The sequence below is a fragment of the Eurosta solidaginis genome, chromosome 1, assembly GCF_040869045.1.
Source record: "Eurosta solidaginis isolate ZX-2024a chromosome 1, ASM4086904v1, whole genome shotgun sequence".
In the NCBI taxonomy this organism is placed as follows: domain Eukaryota; kingdom Metazoa; phylum Arthropoda; class Insecta; order Diptera; family Tephritidae; genus Eurosta; species Eurosta solidaginis.
In genome coordinates, this window is record NC_090319.1 from 372,644,159 (window position 1) to 372,657,005 (window position 12,847).

General features: G+C 34.0%; 1 pseudogene; it reads right to left on the reverse strand.

Annotated features, from left to right (window-relative positions):
* Positions 1–10,238: 10,238 nt before the first annotated feature.
* On the reverse strand, positions 10,239–12,483 carry LOC137241263 (uncharacterized; annotated as a pseudogene).
* Between the last annotated feature and the right edge of the window lie 364 nt (positions 12,484–12,847).

Consider the following 12,847-nt stretch of genomic DNA (forward strand, 5'->3'; position numbering starts at 1 on the left):
GTATGTGTGCATTTCCGTATTTAATCTGGTTTTATGGCAGTATACAATAGATCGCGTAATTAGTTTGCGAACAAATATAACTTAATAAGTGGGGTATGTGTGCTTTTCCGTATTTAATCTGGTTTTATGGCAGTATACCATAGATCACATAATTAGTTTGTGAACAAATATAACTTAATAAGTGGGGTTTGTGTGCTTTTCCGTATTTAATCTGGTTTTATGGCAGTATACAATAGATCACATAATTAGTTTGCGAACAAATATAACTTAATAAGTGGGGTATGTGTGCATTTCCGTATTTAATCTGGTTTTATGGCAGTATACAATAGATCGCGTAATTAGTTTGCGAACAAATATAACTTAATAAGTGGGGTATGTGTGCTTTTCCGTATTTAATCTGGTTTTATTGCAGTATACCATAGTCACATAATTAGTTTGTGAACAAATATAACTTAATAAGTGGGGTTTGTGTGCTTTTCCGTATTTAATCTGGTTTTATGGCAGTATACAATAGATCACATAATTAGTTTGCGAACAAATATAACTTAATAAGTGGGGTATGTGTGCTTTTCCGTATTTAATCTGGTTTTATGGCAGTATACAATAGATCGCGTAATTAGTTTGCGTACAAATATAACTTAATAAGTGGGGTATGTGTGCTTTTCCGTATTTAATCTGGTTTTATGGCAGTATACCATAGTCACATAATTAGTTTGTGAACAAATATAACTTAATAAGTGGGGTTTGTGTGCTTTTCCGTATTTAATCTGGTTTTATGGCAGTATACAATAGATCACATAATTAGTTTGCGAACAAATATAACTTAATAAGTGGGGTATGTGTGCATTTCCGTATTTAATCTGGTTTTATGGCAGTATACAATAGATCGCGTAATTAGTTTGCGAACAAATATAACTTAATAAGTGGGGTATGTGTGCTTTTCCGTATTTAATCTGGTTTTATGGCAGTATACCATAGATCACATAATTAGTTTGCGAACAAATATAGCTTAATAAGTGGGGTTTGTGTGCTTTTCCGTATTTAATCTGGTTTTATGGCAGTATACAATAGATCGCGTAATTAGTTTGCGAACAAATATAACTTAATAAGTGGGGTATGTGTGCTTTTCCGTATTTAATCTGGTTTTATGGCAGTATACAATAGATCACATAATTAGTTTGCGAACAAATATAACTTAATAAGTGGGGTATGTGTGCTTTTCCGTATTTAATCTGGTTTTATGGCAGTATACAATAGATCGCGTAATTAGTTTGCGAACAAATATAACTTAATAAGTGGGGTATGTGTGCTTTTCCGTATTTAATCTGGTTTTATGGCAGTATACAATAGATCACATAATTAGTTTGCGAACAAATATAACTTAATAAGTGGGGTATGTGTGCATTTCCGTATTTAATCTGGTTTTATGGCAGTATACAATAGATCGCGTAATTAGTTTGCGAACAAATATAACTTAATAAGTGGGGTATGTGTGCTTTTCCGTATTTAATCTGGTTTTATGGCAGTATACAATAGATCGCGTAATTAGTTTGCGAACAAATATAACTTAATAAGTGGGGTATGTGTGCTTTTCCGTATTTAATCTGGTTATATGGCAGTATACAATAGATCACATAATTAGTTTGCGAACAAATATAACTTAATAAGTGGGGTATGTGTGCATTTCCGTATTTAATCTGGTTTTATGGCAGTATACAATAGATCGCGTAATTAGTTTGCGAACAAATATAACTTAATAAGTGGGGTATGTGTGCTTTTCCGTATTTAATCTGGTTTTATGGCAGTATACAATAGATCACATAATTAGTTTGCGAACAAATATAACTTAATAAGTGGGGTATGTGTGCATTTCCGTATTTAATCTGGTTTTATGGCAGTATACAATAGATCGCGTAATTAGTTTGCGAACAAATATAACTTAATAAGTGGGGTATGTGTGCTTTTCCGTATTTAATCTGGTTTTATGGCAGTATACAATAGATCACATAATTAGTTTGCGAACAAATATAACTTAATAAGTGGGGTATGTGTGCATTTCCGTATTTAATCTGGTTTTATGGCAGTATACAATAGATCGCGTAATTAGTTTGCGAACAAATATAACTTAATAAGTGGGGTATGTGTGCTTTTCCGTATTTAATCTGGTTTTATGGCAGTATACAATAGATCACATAATTAGTTTGCGAACAAATATAACTTAATAAGTGGGGTATGTGTGCATTTCCGAATTTAATCTGGTTTTATGGCAGTATACAGTAGATCGCGTAATTAGTTTGCGAACAAATATAACTTAATAAGTGGGGTATGTGTGCTTTTCCGTATTTAATCTGGTTTTATGGCAGTATACAATAGATCACATAATTAGTTTGCGAACAAATATAACTTAATAAGTGGGGTATGTGTGCATTTCCGTATTTAATCTGGTTTTATGGCAGTATACAATAGATCGCGTAATTAGTTTGCGAACAAATATAACTTAATAAGTGGGGTATGTGTGCTTTTCCGTATTTAATCTGGTTTTATGGCAGTATACAATAGATCACATAATTAGTTTGCGAACAAGTATAACTTAATAAGTGGGGTATGTGTGCATTTCCGTATTTAATCTGGTTTTATGGCAGTATACAATAGATCGCGTAATTAGTTTGCGAACAAATATAACTTAATAAGTGGGGTATGTGTGCTTTTCCGTATTTAATCTGGTTTTATGGCAGTATACAATAGATCGCGTAATTAGTTTGCGAACAAATATAACTTAATAAGTGGGGTATGTGTGCTTTTCCGTATTTAATCTGGTTTTATGGCAGTATACAATAGATCACATAATTAGTTTGCGAACAAATATAACTTAATAAGTGGGTATGTGTGCATTTCCGTATTTAATCTGGTTTTATGGCAGTATACAATAGATCGCGTAATTAGTTTGCGAACAAATATAACTTAATAAGTGGGGTATGTGTGCTTTTCCGTATTTAATCTGGTTTTATGGCAGTATACAATAGATCACATAATTAGTTTGCGAACAAATATAACTTAATAAGTGGGGTATGTGTGCATTTCCGTATTTAATCTGGTTTTATGGCAGTATACAATAGATCGCGTAATTAGTTTGCGAACAAATATAACTTAATAAGTGGGGTATGTGTGCTTTTCCGTATTTAATCTGGTTTTATGGCAGTATACAATAGATCGCGTAATTAGTTTGCGAACAAATATAACTTAATAAGTGGGGTATGTGTGCTTTTCCGTATTTAATCTGGTTTTATGGCAGTATACCATAGTCACATAATTAGTTTGCGAACAAATATAACTTAATAAGTGGGGTATGTGTGCATTTCCGGATTTAATCTGGTTTTATGGCAGTATACAATAGATCACATAATTAGTTTGCGAACAAATATAACTTAATAAGTGGGGTATGTGTGCATTTCCGTATTTAATCTGGTTTTATGGCAGTATACAATAGATCGCGTAATTAGTTTGCGAACAAATATAACTTAATAAGTGGGGTATGTGTGCTTTTCCGTATTTAATCTGGTTTTATGGCAGTATACAATAGATCACATAATTAGTTTGCGAACAAATATAACTTAATAAGTGGGGTATGTGTGCATTTCCGTATTTAATCTGGTTTTATGGCAGTATACAATAGATCGCGTAATTAGTTTGCGAACAAATATAACTTAATAAGTGGGGTATGTGTGCTTTTCCGTATTTAATCTGGTTTTATGGCAGTATACAATAGATCACATAATTAGTTTGCGAACAAATATAACTTAATAAGTGGGGTATGTGTGCATTTCCGTATTTAATCTGGTTTTATGGCAGTATACAATAGATCGCGTAATTAGTTTGCGAACAAATATAACTTAATAAGTGGGGTATGTGTGCTTTTCCGTATTTAATCTGGTTTTATGGCAGTATACAATAGATCACATAATTAGTTTGCGAACAAATATAACTTAATAAGTGGGGTATGTGTGCTTTTCCGTATTTAATCTGGTTTTATGGCAGTATACAATAGATCGCGTAATTAGTTTGCGAACAAATATAACTTAATAAGTGGGGTATGTGTGCTTTTCCGTATTTAATCTGGTTTTATGGCAGTATACCATAGTCACATAATTAGTTTGTGAACAAATATAACTTAATAAGTGGGGTTTGTGTGCTTTTCCGTATTTAATCTGGTTTTATGGCAGTATACAATAGATCACATAATTAGTTTGCGAACAAATATAACTTAATAAGTGGGGTATGTGTGCATTTCCGTATTTAATCTGGTTTTATGGCAGTATACAATAGATCGCGTAATTAGTTTGCGAACAAATATAACTTAATAAGTGGGGTATGTGTTCTTTTCCGTATTTAATCTGGTTTTATGGCAGTATACCATAGATCACATAATTAGTTTGCGAACAAATATAACTTAATAAGTGGGGTTTGTGTGCTTTTCCGTATTTAATCTGGTTTTATGGCAGTATACGATAAATCACATAATTAGTTTGCGAACAAATATAACTTAATAAGTGGGGTTTCTGTGCTTTTCCGTATTTAATCTGGTTTTATGGCAGTATACAATAGATCACATAATTAGTTTGTGAACAAATATAACTTAATAAGTGGGGTTTGTGTGCTTTTCCGTATTTAATCGGGCTTTATGGCAATATACAATAGATCACATAATTAGTTTGCGAACAAATATAACTTAATAAGTGGGGTTTGTGTGCTTTTCCGTATTTAATCTGGTTTTATGGCAGTATACAATAGATCACATAATTAGTTTGTGAACAAATATAACTTAATAAGTGGGGTTTGTGTGCTTTTCCGTATTTAATCTGGTTTTATGGCAGTATACAATAGATCACATAATTAGTTTGCGAACAAATATAACTTTATAAGTGGGGTATGTGTGCATTTCCCTATTTAATCTGGTTTTATGGCAGTATGCAATAGATCACATAATTAGTTTGCGAACAAATATAACTTAATAAGTAGGGTTTGTGTGCTTTTCCGTATTTAATCTGGTTTTATGGCAGTATACAATAGATCACATAATTAGTTTGCGAAGAAATACATATAACTTAATAAGTGGGGTATGTGTGCTTTTTGCTATATATTTATTTATTTATTCATATTATAGTCCGTTTCACCTTTACCCCGAGGGTCCTGGGTTCAACTCTCGGGGAGAGCAACATCAAAAATGAAGAAAAAGGTTTTCTAATCGGGGTCACCTGTCGGAAGTGTTTTGCATACACTCCGAATGTATTTCTGCTATATAAAGCTCGTCAGTGAAAATTGACGGTTCGTTTTAACCTTAAAATTCCGAATATCGAATCACCCAGGTTTTTGGCTTCGGTGAACCAGTTTGAAAGACTATTGAAGAACCGTTTCTGGATTATTTGAGGAACATTGTCGGGGCAATTTCAAATTTTACTAAGGCTATTTCGGAACGGTTTAGATACTCTGTTCTGATCTGGTATAATTCTGAAATGCTATAATTTTTTCAAAAATTGACCGTTTGGGATCTTTTTTTTTTGGGGTCTGATGTTTTGGAAAATAAAACAGAGATGTTTTAAATTTTTACCAATATATTTCGGTTATGCACGATAACCGTCATCACGCCTCCTGAACTATGAACAAACAGAAGACAAAATAACATATAATTTACATCATTACATGGAGATTATATTTTTCGTTTCGAAATTTTTTACATTTTCTATTTCATGAAGTTATCACATATTTCAGGTGAAGGCACCAATAACCGATGCCAGTAGACATATATGTATCTATGGTTAAGTCAAAATATGTTTACGAATTGGGCGTTATGAATATGGAAAGTTTTCCAGGGCTTTAAAGAGCTGATATTTTACCAAAATATGATTTTACTTGGCAGAAGGTGTCGCTGGATGTTACACTGATCAACCTGTTTTGAAAATCCTCAGAAATCGGAGCCGCTCTTGAAAAAAAATTAGCGCCATTTATCTCCGAGGAGATGTAAGTCTAAAATTCGCTTCCAATTTACGTTGTGCTCCATTTTAGTTTTTCCTACAAATCGGAGGGACGGTTAATGCATGTTTAATGCCGACAGAAATAACTCGGAGTGCTTGCAAAACTATTGCGAAGGGGCGACGCCGCTTAGAAGAACTTATTTTCTAATTAAAACAACGTTTTTCTTCGTCGTTGATGTTGCCTTGCGCGGGACTTTAACGCAAGACCTTCAGTGTGTTTGGCGGAGCACGCTACCCCCATCCCAACGTTAGAGAAATATTGTGATTTTACATTAGAACACTAATGTTGTTTTTTAGTGCATCTCTTATCGTAAACTAGGTCAGAGTACTTTGTTATAATTCGATTAGAGAACAATTTAAGAAACACTGAAATGCGATGTTATCACAGTTATCAATTATACGTGTTAGGACGAAAGTTCTGCGAAAATATTGGTAGCTGCAAATCAGTTTTTCATTTGTTATAATTAAAAGTAGTAAGAGAATATGAATAAAAAAAGTCAAAGAGGGAAAGTGAGAAAATTGTTGCTATTTGTCTGGTATTATGAGAAAAACGTGCCCTAATCCATATTTCATATCAACGCAGAGCTAATACTAAAGGAATAAGTGATAGCGAAAATTTAGTTTAGGTTAGGCTTTAAATTATTATAAGAAGCATTTGAAATTTATTCTTATCAAGTATAAACAGCTGTTTGCCATATGTTTTTAGGAAAGCGAAATGCGAAAGCAAAGGTTAGCTAAAGTTGGATACAATGATTTCAAAGCCGAATAATGAAGCGCCGAGGTAAAGTTCTCCCATCAATAATTTTATACTTTTTCATGACTCTATTTTAAATTTCCTTCCCAAACTGACGGGACCGTCTTCGGCTGTGCCGAATTTTTAAGATAATTAAAAAATAGGTGGGTACTTTGGGTGAGGATGCAAAGTTTCACGTTTTTTGTGGTCTGCATGCAATAGCTTTGACCATGAATCACTTATCGTAACAATATACATATGTCGTAAACGTAAGTATTTGATGAAATATGAAGCTTCTAGCCGTTGCAAAGTTGGGAGAAATGACAGTTTATATGGAGTATATACTAAATATAAAACCGATCTCTATAATTTTTTCAGACAACAATATTTGCTATATACGAAAGCATAACAATATATGCCGTAAACGTAAGTATTTGATGAAATGTGAAGCTTCTAGCTGTTAAAATGTTGTAGAAATTGCGAAAATATACGAAAGCATATGGAGAAGTTTGTAGCTTCAATCTGATAAATTGAAGAAGATATGACAAATATCCTCTTTTTCTGAAAAATCTGTTATATGGGGGATATATGCTGTAGTGCTCCGATCCGATCGGTTCTGACAAATGTTTAATCGGACACCAAGATATACCCGCTTACCAAATTTCATCAAAATATCTCAAAATTTGAGGGCCTAGTTTGCGTACAAACAGATAGACGGACAGACGGACATGTCTAATTCAACTCAGCTCTTAATCCTGATCATTTCTCTTCTCCTTTAAGGGCTTGCAATATTTTGGGTCTTTGGGACCGTATACCGTCAACCCCAAGTTTTTGTATCGTAAGCCTTCCAGATATCATCCGCAACTTCATGATATTGTACCAGATCGTCAACATCTCATTGTCGTCAGCAGTATGTTGCCATATTCCTTAGTTGTGGACAATGTGATAGTTCTATAACTGGCCATGCATGCACATTCGCTCAAATACTTTTTTTCCATCTAACTTCCTCTGAAAATCCACTTATTTAAGGTCTCAGTTAATATGTTTTTTTCCTTAACGCACAAAGTACAATACAAAATCACGCTTACTAAATTATATTTTTATACTCTCAAAGGATATGCAGCATAGCCGTTAAAGCAACACACAGTAGGGAAAAATTAAACTGTCAAAAAGGCAAACCGCCAAACTTTTGAAAGAAAATGTGTTTTCACGGCCGTTGCTGCTGTTGACAATATAACAGTTTTAATTACGCTTTTTAAGCTTGGGTGTATGGAAAAAAATATACACATTTTAAATATTCTCTTATAATCAGTATACAAGAAACAAGCTGGTAAACAACCGACCTCTTAGTGTATATGGAAAATCCTTCACTGATATTGCTGAGTCAATGACTCTTATCGCGAAGTTCACACAGAAATGTGTTCGTCTTCACTTTTTTGTTCGGGTGAACTTTTTTCGCCTATCGGCAATTTCGGACGAACAAAAGTTCACTTCGAAACAGTTGATGTTCTATTGTGAATTAGAAGTGAACAAATAATTTACTTGCAATTGTGTAAATTTTGTAAACAACCATATAAAAAAATAAAAATGTAAGGCGCGATAACCTCCGAAGAGATCTAAGGCCGAGCTTCTCTTCCAATTTGCGTCGTGCTCCTCTTGATTTTCCCTACAAACTGGCCGGACGGGACCTACATGTTTTATGCCGACTCCGAACGGCATCTGCAAGGCAGATGAGTTTGCACTGAGAGCTTTTCATGGCAGAAATACACTCGGAGCGCTTGCCAGTCACTGCCGAGGGGCGACCCCGCTTAGAAACATTTTCTTCTAATTGAAAAACCTTATATCTAAAATTTTGATGTTGCTTTGCCCGGGAGTTGAATCCAGGGCATACGGCGTGATAGGCGGAGCACGCTACCATCACACCACGGTGGCCGCCGAACCATATATTTCCTTAAAACACAGCAAAAAAAGATATACAAATGTATAAAAAAATGTTGAGTATTGCACTTAGGTTGGTATTGATTGAGCGCGATGAGAATACAAATGTGAAAGCGATTCCGAGGCTTTAGAGGTAAGTGGTCCACTGTAAGTTATTTTCAGCACTTTTGAATAAAAAGCCAACTTTTTTTCAACTAGTTTTCGGCAATAATACAGGCTAAACAAGCCGGCATTCAAATACATGCTAGATATTCTTAACAACTCCTTGCCACAATTGAAGCAAAAATTTGGAGTTCCACCAATTGTAAAGTTGAGCGCATGTCTTCATTTTTTCGCCGAGGGAGCACATCAAAAAGAGGGCTGGAAAGGACTATAAGGTGGGTCTTAGCCAATCTTGTTTCAGTGAGGTGCTTTCAGAGTTGCTGAACGTTTTGGAACCGTTGCTTTGTCCACAATGGACAACTTGGCCGACTTCAGAAGAGCAACGTCAAACTGCACGCGATTTTTATACAAAGTTCAGAATACCAGCAAGTGTATGATTTAAAAAAATACGTTGTCATAAAAAAATGGAATTTACATACTTAACAATAAAGGAATTTTGCTTTTTTCCACTCAGTTTCACTCTTAACAGGCGGACAAAGACTATTTAAATATAAAGTAAGCTGCTTCCAAAAGTTCGGCACATTTTCCCGATCATCTTGTCAAGCAGCATTTCCGATTGTGCATTATTTATTGATTTACTCCTACTAATAAAAGTACATATTAGTATTAAAATAGCCTATACATTTTCTGATGTTTTGAGAAAATGAATTTCAAACCTTTTGTCGAAAGTAGCTCTCACTCAAATCTCGTTATGTCTGTAAATATTTATTATTTTCGCCTTTTTTTTTTAAGACTGTATAAAAATGAGTCTATTTTATTAACTGACCAATTTTTGTTATTATAGTCATCCTTTTAATGAACAAAAAATAGGTGTAAACTGCAGATACACCAGATAGTAAATTTAATATGAATTTTTATTACTATAAAATTATGTTTTAATTACAGTCAGATCGTAAATTATTAGCATGGTTTTTATTTGTTGTCATCTTCGTCCTCTTCTTCGAATCTGTCTGGTTCATCTAAACAATCGCGATTATTCCCTCCTTGTAAATTAAAAAAAACTGTCTGTGAGCCGGGGGGAATTACATTTTTTTGCATACATTTTTGAAATCCTTCAATTTTGTGTCAGAAATTGGTAGTTCTTTTTTATATTTGTGAGTTAATGTAAAATTTGTGACTCCTTTCTTTTTCATTCTCGAGCCATCTATATCAATCACTTTGAAGTCTTCATTCCATTGTTCCTTGTATAACAATTGTCTCTTTTCAGTTTTTATTACGTGGAGAACCTTGATTTTAAGCCAATTTACCGATTCGTTGTTGACATTTTTCTCCAAGCTATGGTTCAATTTTGAGAACGCCATTTTGAGATCAATAATATCACTGTAGTTAAGCCTTTCTACAGGGTACGGATTTTTTCGTCTTGCCAGTCTAAGTGTCTAATGGCCAACTAATTCTTCTGGTGAATATACACAAATATTTCCCTTAGCTCGTTCTATAGCCGAATGCATGGAATCTGCTTCCATTTGTGTGTGTCCACTTTGAAGATATTTAATCGTTATTGAATTGAAATGCAATGAATGATTCATATGAAGCAATAATGTGGCAATTAATCTGTTTCTATTCTGCCCTCCAAAACAGTCTGAATACTGAATACTGATTCGACATTTTTAATAAATTGGTTCCAATTTCCTCTGACCCACGGTGACCATGGTTTTCATCCCACAGGGAACAATATCCAGCTGCACTAGCAAAATCGTAAAATGTATTGTTGTATGTGGCGAACACTCGAATGTAATACAAGGTGCTTATATTGCTACATGGTGTCAATAGCACTGATTGCAAGTCAAAAGTAAATACTTCAAAAGGAATATAAACAAAAAGGCAACTCTTAGAGACCAATTGTACAGGGAACAACGGGACATTCATATGGCTTAGCAGCTAAAGGCATCTATCTACCTTTGCACTGGTATGAATGTTGGAGATTCGAGTTCAACGCTCAGCTCCCGAAAAGCTAGCTGATGAAGAAGTGAAATTCAGAAACATGTCCTAGTAACCATCGCCGTTTGTAAACTTACAATTTTTCTCTAATATTAATTACAAAAACCATTGTATAAAGCAATATGAGCAAAGCTCGCTAATTGAATACATATGGTAAATACTTTTATATTGCTGTTATTTTTAGATAATTCCTTGTCAGCATCTTTGTGGAGTCTTGCCTGGGCTTTATTTGCTAAGTGTTCAGCATATAATATCTGTATTGAAGCCTTGTTCTCTGTATTTTTGAACATTTCGCATGTTGAGCATGTGTTCTTTTTTGGATGATGGAATGAATAATTGTAATTATTACAAAATATGTGGTTATATATATGTTCTTTAACTGAGAGGTCTGGGTGGCGTTTTTTAAATAAGTTATACATTTTTCTAATTGTTAGGTCTGAGCTCAGATAAAGGCGTTGGGAATTTGCTCGAGTATATTGGCTTTCTACTGCTGGAAATGACTCTATGTGCTCTTTAATAAGAGTTGCTATCTCCGCGTCTACTTTTCTTTGCATTCCGTGTTTACCCCTCATGTCAACAAATTCTCTTTGATTCTTTTTTTTTGGCTAATACAGATATCGCGCAGTCTGACACGTGTAAAGTATTTAAAAAGAACTTTTTACAGACCTGTTTGTAATTTAGAAAGTATTTCAGAGTGTTCGACCGCCGTGATTCTCTCGTTAATGTCCTCTAGCACTTCTCCACTTTTATGTTATTACTAAGAAATATACGTTGCTTGCAGTAACCGCCCAAACTCCAATAGTCTGCATTGATTTTCTTACGATCTTCTTCAGAGAAGTGTTCTGGACATTCGTGATGACAGCTGCAATCAGCGGGCTTCGATAAACGTTCCTTAATTACTTTACCACTCTTTGTAACATAAGCCTTTCTTTGACTCCTGTCACTCTTTCTTTTGTTCTGCATCCAAAGCTGGCTCTTACACTATTGAATGCAACAAATCCATAATTGTACGAGACATCTTCTTAAATTACCTTTTAATTAACTCACTTTTCTTTTTCGTGTTACTGTCAATTCTACATTTTCATCATTGCTTTCTTCCGCGATTTCGCAGAGCACTTCATGTTACTTTACAGAAGATTTTTCAATTTTCTCCTCGAGATTATCCTCCTCTTCATCCGTTTCTGGAATATAATAATCTAAAGATCCTGCTGAAAAGTCTTCTCCATCCTCTTCGTCATTTTCCGATATATTTGAATCCACTGGTTCCACAGATAATCCAACAGAGTTTGGAGCAAGTTTCACATATAGGGCACCTGTTGATTCCGTCGCAAATTCTGTTGACAATTAATATACCTAAATATTCTTTCCTGCAATTTAGGATAACAGATACCCAGCAGAGCTTGACAAATCCATGATTTAATGAATGATTGGGAACGAATGAACGACTGAATGATTATGAACGAGCGAGTTTCAACAACGAACTGAAATCCTAAATTGCACAAATTATTTCTATTGCATTTACATACATGATAAAACAACGTAAGCATTGCATAGGCTACTTTTGTTTTTTGTGATTTTAAAGCACATGTTAATTGTTCTGAGAATATAACGGCCTATAAGATTCATATAAATGAACAAATTGAAAATATTTGTTGAACAACAACGTATATCATTATATGTCATTTTAGGTGTTTGTGTCATAACAAAATTGATTTTTTTCCTAAAAGTTAAAATAGAGTATGTGAGTGTACATTTGTATTCTATTGAATAAACAGAAAATTTAGTTTATGTAAAAATAGCGTATATGCGTTTACATGATTTTTGAGGAAAATGATTTAATATAAATTTATACTATATTTCTTTGACTGACGTTTTGACCCACTTTGTGGAACTAGAATTTGACAAAATTTTTACCACATATAAAACCGACGATGGAGAACCCAAAAATTCAATAAAACAAGTTAGGAAGGTTAAGTTCGGGTGTAACCGAACATTACATACTCAGTTGAGAGCTATGGTGACAACATAAGGGAAAATAACCATGTAG